Raw genomic sequence first — 22,555 nt, forward strand, 5'->3', positions numbered from 1 at the left:
CTGCAGAGAGAGAACGATGGCTGGCGAGATAACTACCAGATCTTCCCATTGTCTGCTGGCCTGGCACCACTGGCGGTTGAGCATGGGACGCATGCACAGTCGCGCGTGGGGAACTAAGTAAATGCACAACGCCATCATACCTAGCAAGCGCATGGCCTTGCGTACCGTCACTTCCCGACTGGCTACATATTGAGGGATCTGAGAAAGCATGTTCTGAACCCTCTCCGAATTAGAGCCCTAGAAATTGCTTGACTTGACTGGGGTCTAAGCTGGATTTTTTCTCGTTGATGGAGAATCCCAGACTGAAGAGGAGGTCTATTGTCTTCCGAGTATTCAATAAGCATGTTTTGTAAGAGTCCCCTGTTATGAGCCAGTCGTCGAGGTAAGGGTAAACCAGGACGGATAGTCTGCGCAGGTGTGCTGTTGCTACTGCCAGAACCTTTGTAAACATCCTTGGTGCTGAGGCAATGCCAAAGGGGAGGACTTTGAATTGATAGTGTCTGTCCTATCATGAACCTTAGATATTTTCTTTGCTCTGGCAACATTGAAATATGAAAGTATGCATCTTTCATGTCCAGTGTTGCCACGTAAATCCCCTTTTTCAACAGTGGGATTACTTCCTGCAGTTACCATATGAAAATTTTGAGGTTTGACAAATTTGTTCGCTGGGCGCAAGTCTAGTACAGGGCGCATGGTGAGGTCCTTTTTGGGTACAAGGAAGTACACTGAATAAATACCGTTGTTTACCTAAAGAATAGGGACGGCTTCTATGGCATCCTTTTCCAGAAGTGCTTCCACCTCTTGTATCAGGATTCGCAGGTGTTCTGGCGTCGTGCTTTGGGCAGTCTGAACTGTGGTGGCTGGGCAAATTCCACACAATTCCCGTGGCTGACCGTTTTGAGGACCCAGTGGTCAGACCTTATTCCCTCCCATGCCGAAAGGAAAGATGGTAAGCGCCCCCCCCCCCGACCAGGGTAACATGGGAGGGGACCTGGATCCGTAGGTCATTTCTGACCTGAGACTGTGGCTCCCCTAGAGTTGAGACCTCTGCCTCTGTTCTTCCTGCGTCGCTGTCCCCTGGGTGGATAATTGGCGGGTGTGCTGGATGCTTGATTTGAGTTCCAGGTATTTCCCGTAATATACTGGTTTTGTGTGGAATGTGATAAGCCCCGAAATGACCGGCAGGACCCGCTCCCCCTCTGGAGGGGCAGGCTTTTGTGTGATTTGCTTAAGGGACTTAAGAGTCTCATGCTCCTTTTTGTCAGTCTTGAAGGCATGGTCGACTGCTTTACCAAAGAGATTTGACTCCTCGATAGGTTTATTAATAAGAGTTGGTTGTGTCTCCGGCTTGAAACCCGAGTTCCGGAGCCAAGCGTGCCGTTTGAGCAGGGTGCCCTGAGCTAGGGATCTCCCTGCCGTCTCTGCAGTATCCAGAGTGTTTTTCAGTACATTTTGGTTGACCTGCCTGCCCTCGGCCGCCATGGCGAGTAATTTGGTTCTTGCAGGTTCAGGCACCTCCTGGAGACCTTCCTGCATTAGCTTCCACTGTACATCGGCATAACTGCCAAGCAACGTAGTGTTTGCTGTGCGCGTGGTAAAAGCAGCTGCTCTTGTGATTCATTTTCTAAAGGCGTACAGCATCTTTTAGTCTTTATCTGGAAGTGCCTCTCCGGTAGCAAGGGGTACTTCTGCCATTTCCGGGTGGTGGTAACCACTAGGGAATCGGGGGCGGCATGTTCCTTAATATATGTAGGGTCAGTAGGCGAAACAATCGGATTTACTGACCTAGTCTGGGCTGGTATGACCAAGGAAGGAGCCAATCTCCTTTTAATGGAATTCAGGAGAGGGATGGCTTGGCTAGAGGGGGGCTTTTCATTAAGAACATCCACCAAGAAATCTTGTTCAGGTAGGGCCTCCTGCGTGGCAATCTGAAAATGATCCGCTGCCTTTCTTAAGATGGCTTTGAATGCCATCTGGTCATCTACTGGGGAGGCCTGGCGTGGGGGGAGGGGAATCCAAACATAGGACATCGACATCATGGTCCTGGTCGTGAATGGGGAGCGTCCATGGCTCTACTTCAACCTGGTGACCGTCCTCCCAGTCTTCCGTGGGATTTGCCTGGTCATCCCCAGTATAGTCGTGTAGGAAGGTGCAATCCTCTTCCTGATCATAAATGTCCCGATATGTGTCCATCTGGATCTCGTCTTCAGGAAGGATGGAAGTGTAATTTTCCTGAGAAGGTTCAAGAATTCTTCAAAACTTGCAAGCACAGAGGGAGGGTCCTCCCAAGGTCTCTTGAGGTTGCCCTGAAAGTGAGAAACTTCTCCAGCTTATCCATGCACCCTTCAAATTTTTCTCTAGTACATCTAGACGAACCAGAAGGGTCCAAGGGTGGAACATTTTTATCCTCCTCCCTATGGTGTTGGAATTTGTCTCCCATAGAAATAGACAAAGGCACAGGACGTTCTACATAGTCCTTGCGAGCATCGGGATGCTGTGGCGTGTCTTTCGGCACATCCGCAGGTCTCACCGTGCTTTTTGACATGTCTTTAGACCTCTCTTTCAGCCCCACTGCCGAAGCAATCCTAGCATTGCTGTTGGAGATGCTCGGCGACGCGGGCGATGTGCCGGTTGACTAACAGGCCGAGCGGTAGAATTTCCTCCTACCGCGTTATGAGGGGGCCTTGGAGCGTCAACTAAGCACGCTTCAATGGCCGAACGCGTTTTGGGAGTAGCGCCCTTAGATTTAGAAGGCCCAGTCGAAAGACGCTGCTGCGGATGCGGGGAAGGCCGTTGATCCTGAGAATCAGAGGATCACGTCTAAATTTTAGGCAGTTCTGTTGGCGCTTTCACCTGTTTCGGCGGTACCGTTGAAACTGGGGCCAGGGCTGTGTGTTTAGTGTGGCGATCTTGTACGCCCTTGTTGCCGGGTGATTTCCCCATAGCGTGACTCATGTCAGGCCTAGTGGGACCGGCGTGGCGGACCTAGAGGTGTCCGTCGTGAGGTCGATGGCATCCAACACGGATGCCTGGTCATCACTGGTACCCCCGTCACTTTCAGCGGTGGGGGAAGAAGAGCCAGCCTGTGACATGCCATAGGCCGCGACCGCTTAACGCGGCTCTCCTTAAGCATTATAGGGCGCAGGAGTCTACAGGCCGCTCGCCACGCTTCGTTGTGGTCAAGGGATAGACAATTATTGCATTTATCGTGCTCGTCCTTCCAAGGGTATCTGGCCCTGCAAGAGGGGCAAAACCAAAATGGTGTCCTTTTCCATAGCGAAAGGCAATAAAGCCGACAACCAGACCTAGAGGGCAAAGAGCGGGAAAGAGGAGAGACATAGCTGAAAGGATATGGCCACCCTTACCCCACTCTGCCTACTGTATAGGCTGGCCAGAGGGCCCCGGCCATGTGGGCGGCTCTGCCGCCGGATCTTAAGTGTCGAAGTCCACTGCAGTCTTCGGTGAGCACAGGAAGCACCGTCAAAGTTACTTTACGGGGGATAAACGACAAAGTCGATAAACACGGATATAACAATGTCTCTTATGAAAGAGCTCTGCGATAGGGCGACCAGTTATCTGGGCGTACAAAAACAATCTGAGGGACCTCGGCGCATGAGGGATTTTGGGTACACTACACGTCACAATATACTTCGCGGTTACCACTGGATGTCGGACGATACGCACAGCATGTGATTCTAAGCATCAGAAAGGGAGTTACACTAGTTGAGAGATCCCGACACCATGGTAGATACCAGCACAAGATGCAAGCTTTATGGAAGAAAAGGAAGAACCTTCGGTATGACTTTGTTTGAAATAAACTGATTGAAAAACCGAGCTCCCCTGTGGTTCCAAGGCCAGAATTCTGATATTTTTTTATCACCTGGACACGTTTAAGAAAGGGGCCAAGCAGCCCTAGAGCTAAGGGGTGCATAGGCCACTTCGACTCCCTAAAAATTGGCTAATACTCCCAAAAATTAGAATTATGGAGTAAAAATACTCCCTACAAAAAATAGGAAACACATCCAAAAGCACCTTGTGCCCCTGCTTTCACCCACACAGCAGCATGTATTGGTGTGAACCAGTAGTGGTGTGAACATAGTACAACAGAAAGAAACTATTATAACTGCCCGATACGAAGATGTAAACAATGTATCTTTTAATGTGCATGAATAAACTAGCTACAGAGAAATTAGCAAAACATTTCTGTTTTACAGTTAAAACATATTTTTACTCTTTCATAAAATACTCCCATCGGGAATAGGACTTCATTTTGTACTTCCTAAAAAATTATTTTTCTCCAAACTTTAAAAAAATAGGTCGTAAAATACTCCCACTTCAAAAACGTATCTGGAGCACTGGGGCCAAGGACCAAAGGCCAAAAATCTGAAGTCCATAACAGAGAGTTGGATGTGGGACCCCCCCCACTAAGACCTCTGTCTTACTGCCGTTGAGAAAAAGCCAGTTTTCACTCATCCAGGTGTTGGAGAGAAAACAAGCTTGGCACTGTGCAGCCGTAGACTACTGCATCAAGTCGAGACGCACCAGTATCTGGGTGTCATCTGCCATAGGAATAACACCAAAACCCAAAAGTGTGAATCAATTTGACCAAATGTTGGATAAAGATATTGAAAAGAGTAGGAGAAAGTGCTGAACCCTGTCGGACCCCACAAGAGATGGGCACTGAGACAGAGAGAAACGAGCAATGTGAAAGAGATTGGGACCGATCTGAAGAAAAGAACAGAACCAGGCAAGTACCGGGCCGGTGATGCCCACCGAGGCAAGCCCATCAGCCAAAATGGAATGATCAATGTGGTCATGATCTAACATAATCGGCGCTCCGACACCATCCTGATCTACCAGGCCAGCCAGGTCGTCCACCGCGGAAACCAATACCGATTCGATACCTCACCCAGGCCGAAAACCAGATTGAAAAGAATCAAGGCAACCAGGAGCGAAGAATAGGCATCACCAAAGATTCAAGCAGCTGCATAAAGAAAGGTAGGAAGGACATAGGCCAGAAATTAGAAGGAATAGAAGTGTAAAAGAAGGTTTCTTTCAATAGTGGGATTCCCATAGCATGCTTGAGTGAGGGGGGGGGGGAGGGGCAGAACTATTCGAAAAAGAAGATTTAGCTGCATATGACACCCAAGGACCAATACGAGGTGTAATCGCCTTCAGAACCTCCAATGAAATGGGATCCAAAGGAGAGGTGGATTTAAGGCCATTGGTAGCCTTAATTATGTCCTCTGAATTCAACTAAGCAAATTCCACCGAAGGCCTAGAAAAGTCAAGGGGGCACTGAGCCTGCAGGAACGCAGGGATTGAGACCCTGAGTAAACAATTTGCTGACGAATAGTAACAATCTTGTCACAAAAAAACTCAGAGTTACACAAGCTTTGAGAGGGGACAATGGCAATAGACAAGGGAGCAAATGACGAGGATTGGATACGCTTAAATAGGTCCCTAGGCATTTTCACTGCTAGCTCCAATCGTGATGGAAAGTGTAGAGGTTTGGCTTCAAAAACAGCTGCTTGAAAAAACACCGACTCTACACAGAGCCATGCGAGATGCCAGGGAGTAGGAAGCCCGCCACTTATGCTCCACTTTAAACAGTAAAAAGAAAGAGGATTCAACTTGGGAACCTTCCCGTCCCCTGCACACTGTCAAATGTTTGGATTAATCCAATACAGTTGTTCAAATTGAGTTATAGGCATTGCACATATTTTTGTTTGTAACAAATATGGTCAGACACAGAAGTGTGAGATAAACAAATACATATTTATAGCCAAGCTATATTATTTTCAGCAAGAATTATAGTTCAGAGAGAAATTATTTACAGTGCATAGAAACAAAATGGAATCAATAGATGAAGCTCAAATTGAGGAAAAATTGAGTCCAAATTAAATAGCGAAGCGTTTCGAGGAAGTTCTCCTCTTCTTCATAAGGCCAAACTTGGACTCTTAATGTAAAAGGAAAAACATAAATTCAGTAAAGAAAATATTGTAGACACAATTCATAGATTGTTCATTACCTATTCAATTTTACAATTTAGAAAAGTTGGTGACGTTAGTTGTAACATGTCATAATATGCGTTGTAATACATGAAACATTATAAGGTGAATTATCTTTAAAGTAGCACATGAATTAGCAGGAGCCAATCGGCTCAAACAGAAGAGTAGAGAGCGAGACAATACTGGCTGTGTCTGCAGGAAGTGAAAATAACGAGCCTGTGAAGGCAGGCAGACCGGGAATGAGACCCCGGGCGAGCTAGGTGAGGCCAGGCAACCTCATCCAATGCGGCCTTACAAGACAATTAAATAAATCAAAATAAAAGAAAAACTACAAAAGAACGCAAAAAAGATTAATGTAATGTAAGCCGAGTGGAGGAGCACCGAAAAGTGGCACCCAATCAAACGCCCAGGTGGCAGCAAATCAGACCGCCAGTAAAATAAAAATATAAGAGAACTCAAATCCATTTAATCCACAAAACAGTGTGACAAGGAGGGAGACAAACTTGAAGACTGGGGTTTCTCGTTCCACATAACTATATTTGAAAGTCTGCCTAATATTCAGAACTTTGTGGATGACATGGTGCAGGGCTATCCAATGCCAACCCAATAACCGATATAGCAATGGACTTCTATTCTTATTCGTCGGTGGTAGGGCAAGTGCGTTCTTTAAATTTGTTTTGATGGGGAGGTTTCTTTTTTTTAATTGGTTTTTCAAATTGGTGTATGGGGTAACTGCTCTAGTCGCAAAGAACATGAGAGGGCTTGTTTCCTCCCCCGAAGTCAATCGGAATCTGATAACCCCTACACACCCCGCCCCTCGGTGACAACAAATCGGACGGTGGAGTCCTTTAAAATCTTGACCCTTAATGCCCAGGGGCTAAATTCCCCTGTAAAGAGGAGAGATTGATTGATGATTAGGAGACTACAGGCAACTGGTGCTGGTATTTTTATGGTTCAGGAAACACACCTAATGCCACAGAAGGAAGGCTGCATGCAATACAAGGTCTTCCCCTAGTCAATACTTCACCTTCGTCCCCACAAAAAAGAGCGGTACCGCAATCTTAAATGGCTAAAGACACTCCCTTTTAAAAAGGGTATACTGTAAGGCCTTCATGGCAGATTTCTATTCCTGAAGAGTACACTGTTTGGCCGTTGGATGCCTCTAGTCTCAATACCTCCCCAAAGGATAATCAGCACAAATTCTTAATTAACCTCCTCCCTATTTTATTGCCCTTCACAGACAGAGACAATATCATTAGCGGAGAATTCAATTTGGTCACTGACCCCAATGTGGATAAAAACACTTCCGGCTTCTCCTACCGATTTTGAAAATACAGTAACCTTGGCGGGAATTGGACAGAATTGATGTTTGGAGATTCCAACACGGAACAGAAAGGACGCATGGATTCCTTGCACATTCATAGGGGCTCTTCTCGCATGAATCTCCTCTTGCTCTGCGCATCCATGGTCCCATATGTCTCTAACTTGGATATCAGCCCCAGACTGATCATTCTTTAGTGAGTGTCGGCCTGCAAATCAATACGACCCAGCCACACCCATAACATGAATGGAAGCTATATGAGCCACTATTACAGGACCCTGTGGTCTGCAAATACATTACGGCAAATGCATGACATCCCCGGAAATTCTATGGGACACCATGAAGGCAGTCATAAAGGGTGATTTTATTACCCGATCAGCGGCCTATTTTAAATCAAAGAAAAGAGCCAGGGAAAAACAAGAATCTTGCGTGCATGATCAAGGACAAATGCATGCACTGACCGGATCACAAAAGGCATACAGGGAACCCAAATCAGCCAGAGCTAACCTAGAAGCGCTAGTAGGGGCCAGAAATGCTGCCTCCCCTCCTGCACACAAAACATTATTTGCAAAGTAACAAAACAAATAAATACTTGGCTTACAAACAAAAGCTCCAGAAATCCTGTTAGAGATAGAGATAAATCAGGAACACTGCAATTTGCACATTGTGAAAAATAGGAGGCTTTTTCACAGTTTTATAGGATTCTGTTTGGGGAGAAGTTAACCACAGAATCACAAAATTGCTGTCCCAAAACATCTGTGCTCCCACAACTATCTCAGACTGCCCGCAACCGATTAGAACTATCACGAAGCAGGAAACGAAATTGGGGATTAAATCCCTACATCTTCAGAAGACCCCGGACGGCTTTATGCCCTCTTCCTATAAAATGTTCAGGGCTCAATAAGATGAACTCACATAATTTTTGTATTTGTTTCGAGAGTTAAAGACTGTGTCTAAATACATGGGAGATGCTGTGATGTCCCTTATCCTCAAAGCCGGTAAGGACCTCAATACGTAAATCCTACCACCCGAACACTCTTCTCAATACAGACGCCAAGATCTACTCAATGACACTGCCGCTGAGGCTGGCAGAGGTCCTTCCATCGCTTATTTATCCGGACCAAACCAAATTCATTATGAACCGCAGCACACGTGATGGTAGCAGAAGAGCCATTAACATTATTGAGATTGGGAGAAGGCGTAAAATCCCCTTTTCCATGCTGACTGTAGACGCTAATAAGACTTTTGACGATGTAGACTTGAGCACTGCTGCCAAAATGCTCCACGCTTTTGGGTTCGGTCCTAACTTTGCTACTCTAGTTATAGCTTGCTTTAAATCGAAGTAAACAAAAATCAGTGCTAATGGCCACAGCTCATACATTCCGATTGCTAGGGGAGCCTGCCAAGGTTGCCAGTTATCCCCTCTCCTATTTGCTCTAAAAATAGAGCCATTAGCTAGCCGAATGAGGAATAACCATGATATCTGAGGGATAAATATAAATCGGAAAGAGCACAAAGTGTTCTTATAAGCAGATGACATCCTGGTAACGTCACAGTCCCGCTGCACACTCCCTGCCTTAATGTCACAACCTAAAATATTCAGGAAGGTGTCTGGCTTCTCGATCAACTACCGAAAGGCAATGGGGCTAAATATCTCAGAACCTGAAGACATAATGTCAAGGATTAGCTCAGACTTACAATTTGAAGTTCCACCAAACTGGACTAGCTATGGGTCACATTAACATCATTCAAAACATTGGGCCTCATCATGAGTTGGGTGGCATACGGTACACCACTGCCAAATAAGGTGTTGGCGCTAATTCCGGAATTCCTGCCAACATCTTGCTGAGTTAGCCAAGGCACTAATTACGCCAAAAGAATTACTGCCAAGAGTGAAAACGGTATTTCCACTGTATCACAAGTCTAAATACTGCCATAATACTGCCAAAAATGGGTGGTAATTCTGCCGAAAACACAGTACTGTTAACGCCACCTAAAAGGTGGAGGTAAATGCATACAGGTGATGGAAAACAAGTCGCAGTTAGAGTGGATACTACAAAAGACCTGCACCTGACCCAAAAGCATTTTCCAACACCATGCTAGCAATAGCTGTCGGGAACTGGTACATGCAGCTCCTCCTACTCCACAATTAGGTGCAGAGGCAGGCACAGCAGCAAAGGGTGCAGGGAGAACAAGTAGACCCCATGCAAGGCGAGGGCACATTCCCTGGGTCAAGCCTCCCCCCTGGACATTAACTGACATCCAACCGATTACCCTGTACTGGCTGAACAGGGAGACCATTGTAGAGATATTGTCCCTGATCCAGGACGACATACAGAGCAGGATTAATATCAGACTGCCTAGCATTTCCTTACACCTGGCACATACTAGCACACTGTGGGCATGCTGCATGGCATGTGCCAGCCCACATTTTCAAATGTGCTTGTACTGGTGCTGGAAGCATTCCTGTGCCATGCCTCCTGGCACATCTCGCCGCCCACGATCCCGGAACATAAATGCAACAAAAGCACATTTCTATGCAACAGCCCACCACCTGCCCAACTTAATTGGTGCTCTGGACTGCACCCATGTGGCAATGGTCGCCCACCAGGCATACAAAGAGGTATACTGTAACAGGAATGAGTATCACTTCATGAATGTCCAGGTCACCTGCGATGCAGTCCTGCATACATGGAGAGCCACAGGGGCCAACGGACAAGGATACTGGGTGAGTACAAGTGCAATCACACAAACTGATCTCGCAGTACCAGTGAAATGCTATGTGAAAGGGTGGGGGGCCGGGGCCTTACAACAACTAAACAAGGCATGTCCTGTCAAAGCCCTGTACATGCAAGATCTGCCTTCACACCCCACACAACAGCAACCAACCCACAGTTCTAAGACGTGCAGGACAATGCAGTAGTATGTCGGCAATGCATATTGGCCCAACAGGCATGCAATACCTTTGCATCTAATGTCACAGTTCAACACTGCACAAAGACAATACAATAATGCCAGAAAGTAATGTCATGTACTCTGGTAAACATGTATTGGCAGCCATAATGGAAGGAGCTCAGACACCGCAAACCTTCACAAGAACTAATCACTCATCAGGGCACATGCATGATAGCGACGCACAGGCCCAACATAGGCAACATGCATTCTGCCATGCTAATCACAGACCATGAAAACTATGAGTGCGGGTTGTGAACTGTGTGCATGGTGTAACAATACAATGCATATTTTCCCCCATAGTAAAGTACTCTACGTTCAATTACTCTGATGGTAAATCAAGTTGTACGATAATTCAGGAAAAATGCATGCAGTGTCCATCAACATGCCTTTACACAAGGAAACACATCCACAATGCATTGTGACCGACACCTGTGCCCTTTTATGTTGCAGGTGACTCTGGATACCCCCAGCTACTATGGCTAATGACAGCTGTGCTCAATCCACGTACGCCACAGGAAGTAGTCTACAATGAGGCTTCCGCCAGGACCAGGCTGTGTTAAGAGCGGCCCTTTGGCCTGATGAAGTGTCGTTTTCAGTGTCTACACCAGACTGGAGGGGGCTTAATAAACAGGCCAGAGAAGGTTGAACTAATATTTCTTGCCTGTGCCATGCTGCACAACATCTGCCTCAGGTGAAATGTCCCGCTGCCCCCTGATGAGAACATGTCACCCTCAGAAGGCAATGGCTCACTACATGCAGGTGCAGTGCTGCCACACAGTGAGCAGGAGGGGGAAAGGGATGGTCATCTGGTGCGGCAAGAATTGCAATTATTTCTGAACACATCGATAATCACATGCTTTGTATATAGCCACACTTTAAACACATCAAATTCATACAATAAGAAATGAACTAGTTAAGTGTGAAAAAACATACCCAACACCCCCCCAAACCTCTTACCCAGCACAACATCCCCAACACACCTCCCCACCCACTTCCCTCCTCCGCAACACCTCCACCCACTCCCTACCCCCTCTGTAAAACCTCTCCACATCCACCTCAACACCCCCAAGATCCCTCTCCACCTACCTCCCTTCTCCCCAACACACCATTCCCTCCCACCTCCCTTGTGCCCATGTATAGAGTGCCATGACATGCCACTTCCATAATCCCTTCCCTCCATGGGGGTGACGGAGGTTGAGGGCTCGGGCTCCTGGCCCGTATGTGCTGTAGTGTCAAGAGAATGCAGGAATGGAAGAACTCAGCAAAGGCAGACATGCTCCCTCCTCCTCAGCAGTGGTCTGGGAGAACTGCTGCACTGGTGGTCCAGGGACCAGGAAATCCTCCTGGATGATCCCTAGATACTGTCCCCGATTGCCTGCAGATGCTGCACTTGCTGCCCTGCAAAGTGTTCGATGGACACCCGGTACTGCTCCATGGCATCCAGCTTAGCCCATATCGCTGCCAGTGGGTGCTGTGGCACTGGCTGTGGGCTCTGGAGAGGGCCAGGGCTGAAGCAGGCTGTGTCTTCCTCCTCCGGTTCCTCATATCATCTGCAGAGTAATCGCTTCCCACGTCTACCCCAGCCTGGCGCTGGCAATGCCTGTCTGAGACAAGTGACAAAAAAGTTTTAGGGGTCAGATGGATGTGGCAAGGTGCGTGAATGGCACCATGTTGACCCTTGGGGATCTCCACAGGGGCAGTCAGCATGTGATGTGCCTTCTGGGCCACCTGCACGGCTGGTCGAGGGGCCACTGGGCACCGGTGTGGAGACAGTGGGTGTTTCCACACCTAGCATGGCTGAAACTATGCTAGTCTCCTGTAGCCTCCCTAATGCTCTTCTTCCTGCTACTTCCACGCCCAGCCTGTGCAGGGGTGGAGGTGGATGCACTGCCAGCGGTGGAGGTCACCCGTGTGGTAGAGGGCCCTGCCTCTTCAGCCTCAGTCCACTGTGTACCTCTTAGGTGAATAACAGCATGCAGTCAGTCATCATTCATACAAGTAAGTGGGCTAGCAAGACACTGGTGCGCATTATGAAGTTTGTTCTTCCTACACACATTTTTTTATGATGGGCATGGTTGGTTTAAAGCCAATGAGTACAAGTATTGGTAGGTGGGAGTAGCGTTTGCTTAGGGTGCACACGGTGCATGCATGTGAATGTTACCTGTTGGCCTGTAAATATTTCTCATTGTTGTGGTGGCACAGGGGGTTCACTTGGCAAAATGGACAGTCGTAGAACACACAGGGGCTTCTTATGGTTTCATGGCTTAACATGCACATTTTCCCTACAGTGCATGTGCATTCCAACATTATTCCACCTTCCCTGGCACATGCATGTAGTCACTGTGCCTTTGTACTGATTACCAAGTGGTTGCCTATTTCCCTCTCCATTGTGCTCATCTATGCTGGGGACGAATGATTTTGGCCACCGCATTCACATGGGAGTGGGGACTGAGACTCACCACCGTCACCTTGGCTGTTTGCTCCAACTCCTGCGCTGCCGATCGCCTCTATCCCATCTATGTGGACAATGTAGCTGGCCTTCTCCTCCCAAGGAGTCAGGGCAAGGGGTCTACGGTGTCACCTCCTGTGGCTGAGTTCACTCTCCTGTGCCTGGAGACGAGGCTGCAGAGCCTGACCTTGTAATGTACCATACTTATAGAGCGTGGACTATGGTTTGTAGGCATCTAGGCGCTGAGAAAGACAACTATCCAGGTGTGCGATGACATCATAAGAAGAATCGAAAAGATGAGTCTCCAGCGCCTTACAAAACTGAAGGTAATCTTCAATCTCACGCACAAGAGCAGGCAGCTTGTTCCACAAGGTAGGGGCAAGGACTGAAAAGAAGAAGCCCCCTAATCAAGCTCTCTAATAGCGTGAGACTTTTAAAAAGGCTTGAAAGGATGAGTGGAGGCACCTGGTGGGCTGATATCGCTCCAGTTTAGTCTTCAAACAGGCTGACCCAGTGTCATGAAGAGCCCGGTGAGAAATAAATAGGATCATAACCTCTGGCTTTCACAGGCAGCCAATGAAGCCGCCGCAGCAAGCCCGCAGAGCGAGCGAGTCTTGGTCCATCTAAAGCAAACTGTGCCGCAGTTTTTTAAAGAACTTGAAGCCACAGCAACAGATACAACGGCTGTCCCAGGTAGACCCCATTACAAAAATCCAACATCACAACAAAACATTTCTGAATTTTTATCTAGAGTACAAACCACTAACCTTATTCTTGATAGGAGAGAGGATGGGCACTTATGTACTTGGATTTACAGGAGCATGTTACTAAAGCCTGCAATATTGCTTTGTGCAAATAACACTGGTAGAAAAGACAGGATGAGCATGCCTGTAAGAAAGTTTTGCCCGTATTGAGGTCAGTGAAACAAGTTTCATTACTACACGCCTGTCAGAAGTAATTTTTGAAATAAAAAACATTCCTCGGCCTATTAAATGTAGGCCAACTGTCATTTTCCATAGGTGAAATCCACCAAGTAATCTGCAGATCGAAGAAATCCATTCAAAGTGCCCATCCTAACTCCTATCAAGAAAAAGGTTAGTGGTTTGTACTCTAGATAAGAAGCACCTTCCTGAAGAAAGCCCATCTAACTTCCGTCAAAAGCGTTTGGATAAACGTATTAAGACATTGGGGCTGAAACATGTGTAGACAATACGACGGCTTGAATGACAAGCTGTCGACTCCATCCTATGTAAAAAAAACGCGGACACACTGTTTTTCAACATGTTTTTTACTTAAATGAAATATGCAAAAACAAAAGAAGAACTGTACTTAAAGAGTGGATGTTTAATAAGCAATTGAATCACATTGTTACTAACTCAGACACAAAAACGTTTTTTTATATGAAGTGTTAATGTCAATATGAATTAAATTTGGTATTAATGATTTGCTAAGTGTAAAACAATGAATTTTATATGAATTTGTGTAAGTATTATGAATAAATCTATATATTTGGAACAATCATTCTTGTTTCAAAAGGACAATAAAATGCTCAAATTAAATACAGCATAAAAAGAGTGTTATCACAAATAGGGGTGTAGATAAGGGACGGGTAACCAGTTGTCTTGTAGTTTAAAGTAAATGATCAATGGGTCAATGGGGTGGACACTAAAGTCTCCCATAATAACCAGATTAGGATGGATAAGTGCTATGTGCGCAATAAACTGAAAAATCATTTACAAAATTGACTAATCCTTGAGTAGGAGCGCGATATATCAATAAAATATTAATCTAATTATAAGGAGATGCCTTGAGGTCATTCCACCGTTTACGGCAGGCAGTCTTCCCTGCCCTGTGGGACAATTCCAACTGTCACCACTGATTGTGGCCCAGATGGCAGCCTTCCTCTGGCCAGAGGTCCTCTGCTGTCCCCTCCCATAAAGCTCATCATCATGGAGACTACCTCATCTACAAGCAACTAGAGTTCTGCCTCAGTGAACGTATGTTTAAACAGCATCCTCTCTGGCACCCTTAGGCTTCCCCATTTCCTGTGACATGATTGTGCAAAGCCTGGTCTCCGGATGGCAACAGGAAATTGGAGATTCAGAGTGGATTGTACTTTTCAAGATGGCTGCCACTGTGCTTCCCGTTCCGGTGAGGATGCCATTTTCACCGACGGCAATTCCGCTGCCGGAATCACAGCCGAACGTACTGCAATAATGGCAATTTTGCCGATTCATGGCAGAATTACCATCGGAAACCCATTTTGAGCAGTAATTCTGCCGGAAGGAATTACTGTTACCATAAGTAGTGTATGTGCCCTCCCGCCAAGTTGTAATATGGCAGTAGTTCTGCCAGACAACACAGCAGTAAAGGTAATTCTACCTCTATTACTCCTCAACTCATGCAGAAGCCCATTGTATCAAGCTAACTTTTCTCCAACCTGTGGCGATCTGTCAAGAAGGCAGAACCAAGAGATCTCCTGGATTGCCCGAATTATTGCTCTGCAAATGAATATCATTCCAAAATTAATTTATCACCCATTAGCCCTTGCAGTCATGATGTTGTGATCTTTTGCCCAATCCCTCCACAAAAAGATTGTTTATTTGGCCTGAGGGGCCCAGAGGGACACTGGCATATAGTCTGGGAATGCTGAATTATAGCAAGATACTGGGAAACGGTTGTCAAAGGGATAAACGAATTGTTAGGGATGAGGCTGGAGTGCAACCCAAGAGTATGTTTGTGGGAATACTTTCGGAAGGGAAGAGACATAAGTCACAGAATAAGTTGGTGAGATTCCTATTGATCTTAGCTAAATGCCAAATGGCTATAGCCGGGAAACACCCACAAGGCCCATCAGTGATGCTGTCGCAGGGGGATGTCCGTAGACGAGGGATGGTGGAACTAGAAATACTGCAGGCTAATCGAGATCCGGCAGATGAGTGGGTGCTGGGGGGAGAGGGTAACAACAGACTGGGATCAGTAGTTGAATGAGCTGTGCATACCAAAAGATCTGAGACCACCATGAGACAAATGGGGTGTAGGAGGAGGGACGGAAGGGAGAGGGGAAGGGAAGAGAGGGGGTGAGAAATTTCATGGCGAGAACTCCAGAGGGACATGGACTATCGACCAGTCCGCTATTCAGGGGGAAGATTGGGGGCAGAGGGGTGTTGATGAAGAGGCGACGAATGGGGTAGGGAGGAGTTGGTACAGGGGTCAATAGATGCTCGGTCAAGCACAAGGGGGAATAGAGGTAAAGGGGGGATTGGGGAGGGAAGGAGGATGTTGGGATTGTTTACCTGTTGGTTTATTGCTAATGCCAATAAACAGTGTTTAAAAAGAAAAAACTTTTATTTGGCCCAGTCGGAAACCACGAGTTAGTAAACAGGCACTGAGCGTCCCGTGTTACAGAATTATATTATGGCGGCCAATCTTTCTAGAGTGTTCGACTTGAGGACTGAGGCCAATGACGCCCACTGCGTGGCTATCGAAATACCGGTCACACATTTTACGTTTCACACCTTCCCTTTCCTTGATAGAACACACAGGAGTAAAATGGGCATCCTCTTCCTGTCCACCATGGCCTCACTAATATTGGGACAAACTGCTCAGATTATGGAAGATACCCATTGGATTGGGTCCTTTCTCCCCTCTAGTTAGGAGCCCAAGCCCAAGCCCAAGCTTTACTCCAGACATGAAGCGGTGGGATTTTGCAGAGTAGAGGTCTATTTCACTTGTCCCAATTGTTCCACGAGTATACCCCACTCTTCTGAAAAATGCAGGCACCTTCAAAACCCGAGAAAGCGAACGGTTTAGATACAGCCAGATTAGACATTGGATATCTAACTCTGTTGTTCAAAGGGTGGGGAGTTTCCTTCCCACTGCTTTAGAATTAATTATGATAGAAAGATACCATAAAAAGAAAGTTTCCAGATTATACAAAATCTTAGCCAGAACTGACCCAACTGCTGAGCTCTCATATATGACACAGTGGGAAAGGGACTTAACAGTCGACGAGAAATGCAGAGGAGCACCTGTTGCGTGACAAATAAATAAAGTGCTCTTCAGGTGGTATATGCACCTGTTTCACCTTAATAGGCTTAATGCCTCCCTCTCTCCCCTGTTGAATAAGGCTGTGGGCAAAGAGGCGGCTATAACACCTTTAGTGGACGTGCGGGAGAGCCTGATCATTCTGGAAGGAGGTATTAGTTCTAACAAAAGAGATCACAAATGAAACATTACCTTTGGACCTGCTGATTTATTGGGGAAAACAGTTCAGGCCATCTATCCAATGAAAGGGTCCAGAGCATCAATGCTTATCCATTTACTGTAGCTGCTCAAATCACACTTTCCAAATGTTGGAAATCACCAATGGGCCCGCAAATCAACATCTGGTGGTATAAGATCTGGGAGATTGCTTCGGCAGAAATGGCCTGTGCCATCACATGGCGAAGCATCCCAAAATGTATCAAAACTTGGCTCCCACTTCATGAGTTCTATAAGAATTCTCTGTTGCGCTCTGCTAAACCTCAACTGCTAAACACTTTTCTCTCATCTAACTCTCACACAATACCAATTCTTGTTGCAACAACAAATTTTGACATACGAGATAACCTGGGATTTTGCCGAATATTGATACTTAACGGGCTACACAAAATTGATCCCTATAACTTCTGTGATCAATGCATTGTATACTGATCTACTATATTCACATTGCCATAGCATTACGGTGATAAAGAAATTGCAACAATGCTGATGTGAGCAAGCCCTACTTACTGATTTGTTATTTAATTTTGTTGTTTTGGAAAATTACAAAAAGGACATAAAAGAAAAATACATAGATCAGTCAACTCACTGGCCACCAGTGTCCTAAGCATGTCAACGGCTATGCTATGTACTAGCACCGATATATCCAACCCCTCAACTGAAATTTTGATCTTTAGTGAGCCATACAAGTATGGCATTTGAATCCTAGAAGTTTAATGGTAGGGTTCACCCCACTATAAGCAAAAAGCCATTCACTACTTGACTGAAATGGTGAGATATTTGGCAAATCACTATCTCTCTGTGATTCAGGGTATCCCCCAAACACCAGTTCTTAAAAGTACACCGTACATCAGTATATAGTGCTGCATGAAATCAAATGGATGCGAGCCGGAACAAAAAAGGGGTGGAGCATAGCAACCAAGTTGCTGACTGTGTAACTAAACATCTGGGATTTGAAATTTACTTCCCTGTTTGACCAAAACTGAACACCAAAATGCTGCATTACCTCAAAACTACTGGCAAAGAAATTAATGTGGTTGGGTGACCTAATCAAGAACTTTGTAAATAGAAGATTGAAGTCATAATAATCATAATTCTAGGGATCGTTTTGGGGTAACATTTGGATGCAGCACCTTTCAGCAACAACTGCGGACTGCTTTGTCACCACTTTGACTAAAACTAATCTCATTGTGGTCTGTCTATAAAAGAAAACCTCCAAGAACCATCTTAAGACTTGTATCACTAGAACATGGTTAACTGATGCATTAAGCATTTTAAACCCCAAGAGAGAACTTTTAAACTCCCTCGAAGTACTGTGACGAATCGAGGATGTCGCCCCTTTTCCCCTAGGGGGAGACCTTTCCCATGGGGCCAGGGTGGTGCATCCACAGTACAATAGTGCCTCTGTGGGTGGTGCACTGAGGGAGGATCACATGGGTAAGGAAGTCCCATATGGGATTGGGGAAGACTATTCTCAGAGAACGTGGTACATCCCCAGTACAATACACCCCAACCCCTTCTCCAATGCCAAATCCTCCTCCCCCCCCTTTAGAGAGAGCTAATGTGTTATATTGTCAAGTTAGTCCACCTAGCATACTTGACAGAATGAAACCACCAGAGAATACAAAGTATGGTACATGTGGCTCTATTTCACGTACTGTTAAGAAGATGATCGGGAGTCCGAGGATCACTCTAGAGAACCAGATTAAGCGGTCTAGCCTCACACGGTATGCGATTGGCCGAAAGCAATTCAACAAGTCAGTGCGGGAGCTGAAAGGCAGCTCAGCTGAGACGCTGAGGGAGAGGTGTCCTCTGAGGGGGAACTGCGCGAGCTGGGCACCAGGCGAGACCCAAAAGGGAAGCCGTGAACAGAGACGGGGAACCCGAACATTGTCTAGGACGGAAGGACTATTCGGGCTGCTGCCAAGTCGAACCTCTGGGCACCCCAGGCCCTGGAAAAGCACTCAAGAGAAACGACGTGCAGCTGGGAAGAGCCAGAGCCATTGCAGAACCCGCCAGTTACCTGAACGCTACCTGAGCATTGAGAAGCAACGCAGCTGCTCAGAAAACGCTGGTACCTACCCAGAACAGGCAAACGGGTATACTGGTTACCAGAGAGGTGCTAGATTATCTGGGGGAATCAAGGGGGTAGAAGCAAGAATAAGAAGGTCTGGGACCCTGGGAGGAGGTTGCAAGTCTGGGCCTAGCACCCATATGGAATCCAAAGTATAAAAGGATCAGGGACCCAAAGAATAAGCAAGATAGAGAAACAGGAATAGTATATGTTTGGCAGGAGAGTGAACCAAGCACATAAGATAACGATTTGCGAGTCCATATGAAAAGCCAACAATAAGAGGGTCTGGGACCCTGACTGTAAAAAAGGAACAAACAAGGAGGAGTTGTATGCTTGGCAGGGGAGCAAACCAAGTGGATAAAAAGCCACACTGCAATTCTGGAACCTGCACCCATTTGAGACAAAAACCTAAAGTAACAACTAACAAGAGGGTCTGCGACCCTGTGAGACAGACAGCCCAGAGGAGGAAAGTTGCTTGACAGGAGACTAAATCCAGCCGTTCAGAATATTGCGAGTCTGGGACCCGCAAAAACATGAGAGTTTAAGAATAAGTGGTTAAAGGACCCTGCAACTGAGAAGGATTAAAAATTAATCCTACACTTGGTAGGGGAGTGTGCCAAGTTATTGGGATAAAGAACTGTGAATTTGAGAAGCATACTCTTTAATTATTCAGTGACATTTGCCTAAGGAAATACAGAGCTTAGGAAATGAAAGATACTAGAACAAGAAGGACTCTAAGGGAAAGGAGCATGACCCTATCCTTGGAGTGTTACATTTGTAAACATTGTTTATTTTTATCAGTTTTGATTACCCGAGAAACTGGGAAGTGTTCTGTTGGTTGGAACTATAATGAACACTTTACTTTGGGAAGGGATTATCCTTGCACAGTTGATTTAAGTCATTAGTGTTGGGGGCAGAGGTAGGCTTTTGAGATGCAACATTGACAGACTTTTTAGTTTTGGACATCCTGACAATTTCACTAGCTTTCTTTGAGGTAGGGAAATCCCTCCAAGTCTTAGCAATAGAGAGGCATTTTTCAAACCCTTTCTTGATCAATAAAGGTTTCTGCCCAAAAACAGGCCACCGTTGTGTCCGAGCATTACTTCTGCACCCTTCCAGTACCCAAATCCATGCACTTTTCTGAAACTATAGATTGATAATAGTTAATGGGACAGGGTTGGAGTTCTTATGTCAGTTGTGCATTGTGCCTTATAAAATAAAAAGGCTTGTGATTTAACCTCACCTCTTTCTTCCCGACATTAATCTTTCTAACTATATTTTGTTTCGATCTAAAATGTGGTAGGTGTCTCAATTAAGACACCAATGCTGTGTTGTGAGCATTTAAAATTGTAGGTTTTGTTGAATCTTACGGCACAAAATTGCTGAAACCATTCTCACAGTACAGAGAGAGGGAATGGAGTTTCTGAACGGAGAATATCAGGTTCGCAGATCAACCAGCAATGCCATGGCATGAAACTGCCATATCACTAAAATCTCTTTTTCCAAACTCCTCAGCCGTACTACCCAATGAGAAGTTCCCTAACAGCAGCCTTGTAAGAAACAAGGCAAGTGGTGGGTTTTCCATTTCCCAGCTCCGCAGTGATTTCATGTTGGGCTATTTTGTGGACTATTCGGCTATTTTTGACAGCAGATCTGTTTATTTTCCTCCGGAGGCTGCTCTTCTACAAACTACACGCCCACCTCCCTCTTACCGCCCACCTCCCTCTTACCGCCCGCCACCCTCTCTTCGCCCACTCAACCCACTCTCTCTTAACTCAACCTGCTCTCACTAAACACACCCACCCTACCCAACTCCCTTTAGCTCCTCTCTCTACACCCACCCACCCACCCTACCCCCACCCTCTCTAGAACCACCCACACTCGCTGCCCCACCTACCATAGCCCCGCTCTCTTCCCCTCAAGCACCCTCCTCCCACTACCTACAAACCACCCACCCTTCACCCACTCTCTACCCCACCCACCCTACCCTACTCACTCTACACCGACCCAACCCACCCCACTCCCGTCCCCTCCTCCACTCTCTCTAGCCCTCTCACTCTGCCTACCCACACCCACCTCGGCCCTTTTTGACAGCATTTCTGTTTTTTGTTCTCTTGAGGCTGTCTTTCTACATACCCACTCTCTACCCCCACTGACCCCACTCCCTCTACCCACCCACATGTCGTGTGCTGAATGAGTTTTCTTTGAACTATTTTGGGCTACTTTTAAAGGGTCTGCCTCAAGCTTGCTTTGTTCATGTTTTTTGCCTCCAACCAACTACCATCACCCCCACGTTCTCTGCCCCCACCCTACCCACACTCTCTCTACCACAACCCCCACACTCTATTCCCCCACAATCTTCCCGTACTCACCCTATCCCAGCCTCTCTACCCCATCCACCCTTCTTTACTCCACCCTCTGAACCCCCACTCTCCCTACCCCCACGCACCCTTCACCCCAACCTCTACCCCCACCCACCCAAACACTACCCCCCACTCTACCTAGCCTTCCCCCTACCAACCAAACCTACTCCCACTCTACCCCACCAATGCTACCCCAACTCTCCCTACCTCCCCCACCCCAGCCCATTCTCTCTACCACCAACCCCTCCCACTCTCTCTACCCCACCCACCTTCCCACGCTCTCAACCCTAACCCAACTATCTACCCCTACCCACCCTGCTCTCTCTAAAACCACCTACCCTACTCAACTCCCTTTACCCCACCCACCCTACTCAACTCCCTTTACCCCACCCACCCTACACCCACTCCCTCTACCTCCACTTACCCACCCCACCCCCACTCTTCCACACCCACCATAGCCTTATTCTCTCTACCCCACTCACCCTACCCCCACTCTTCCCCCTACACACCCAACCCCGACTCTCTCTACACCCAAGCACCCCCTCCCACTCCCTACCCCACCCACCCGCTTTCCACTCGCTCTGCCCCTCCCATTGCTCTACCCCACCCATCCTCCTCCCACTCCACCCACCCCCACTCCACCCACCCCCCCCTGCCCCCACCTTCCCTACTCTCTCAACCCCAACCCACCCTACCTACCCTCTCTACCCCCACCCACCCTACATCCACTCTGTAGCCCTCCCACCATACCTCTACTCACTAGCCCGCCCACCCTACCTCCACTCTCTCTACCCACACCCACCCTCCCTAGCTCCACTCTCTACCCACACCCACTGCTACCCCCCACCCTCTCTAGAAACCACCCACCCTACCCCCACCCTCTCTAGAAACCACCCACCCTACCCCCACCCTCTCTAGAAACCACCCACCCTACCCCCACCCTCTCTAGAAACCATCCACCCTACCCCCACTCTCTCTAGAAACCATCCACCCTACCCGAACTCACTATCTCCTCTCAGCCTTTCTCTCACACTCGCTTTATTTCTTATCCTCTCACTCAACCTTTCTTGCTCATATTTCTTCTTGCTCATCAACGATGGCACAATCTCAGACCATTTG

General features: G+C 46.9%; 1 protein-coding gene across 1 annotated transcript in view; it reads right to left on the bottom strand.

Annotated features, from left to right (window-relative positions):
- NCAPG2 (non-SMC condensin II complex subunit G2) overlaps nt 1-22,555 on the bottom strand; it is a 1,155,695-nt gene that overhangs the window by 244,540 nt on the left and 888,600 nt on the right. The window lies entirely within an intron of this gene.

Source organism: Ambystoma mexicanum, chromosome 2q (genome assembly GCF_040938575.1).
Source record: "Ambystoma mexicanum isolate Mex_15411 chromosome 2q, UKY_AmexF1_1, whole genome shotgun sequence".
In the NCBI taxonomy this organism is placed as follows: Eukaryota; Metazoa; Chordata; class Amphibia; order Caudata; family Ambystomatidae; genus Ambystoma; species Ambystoma mexicanum.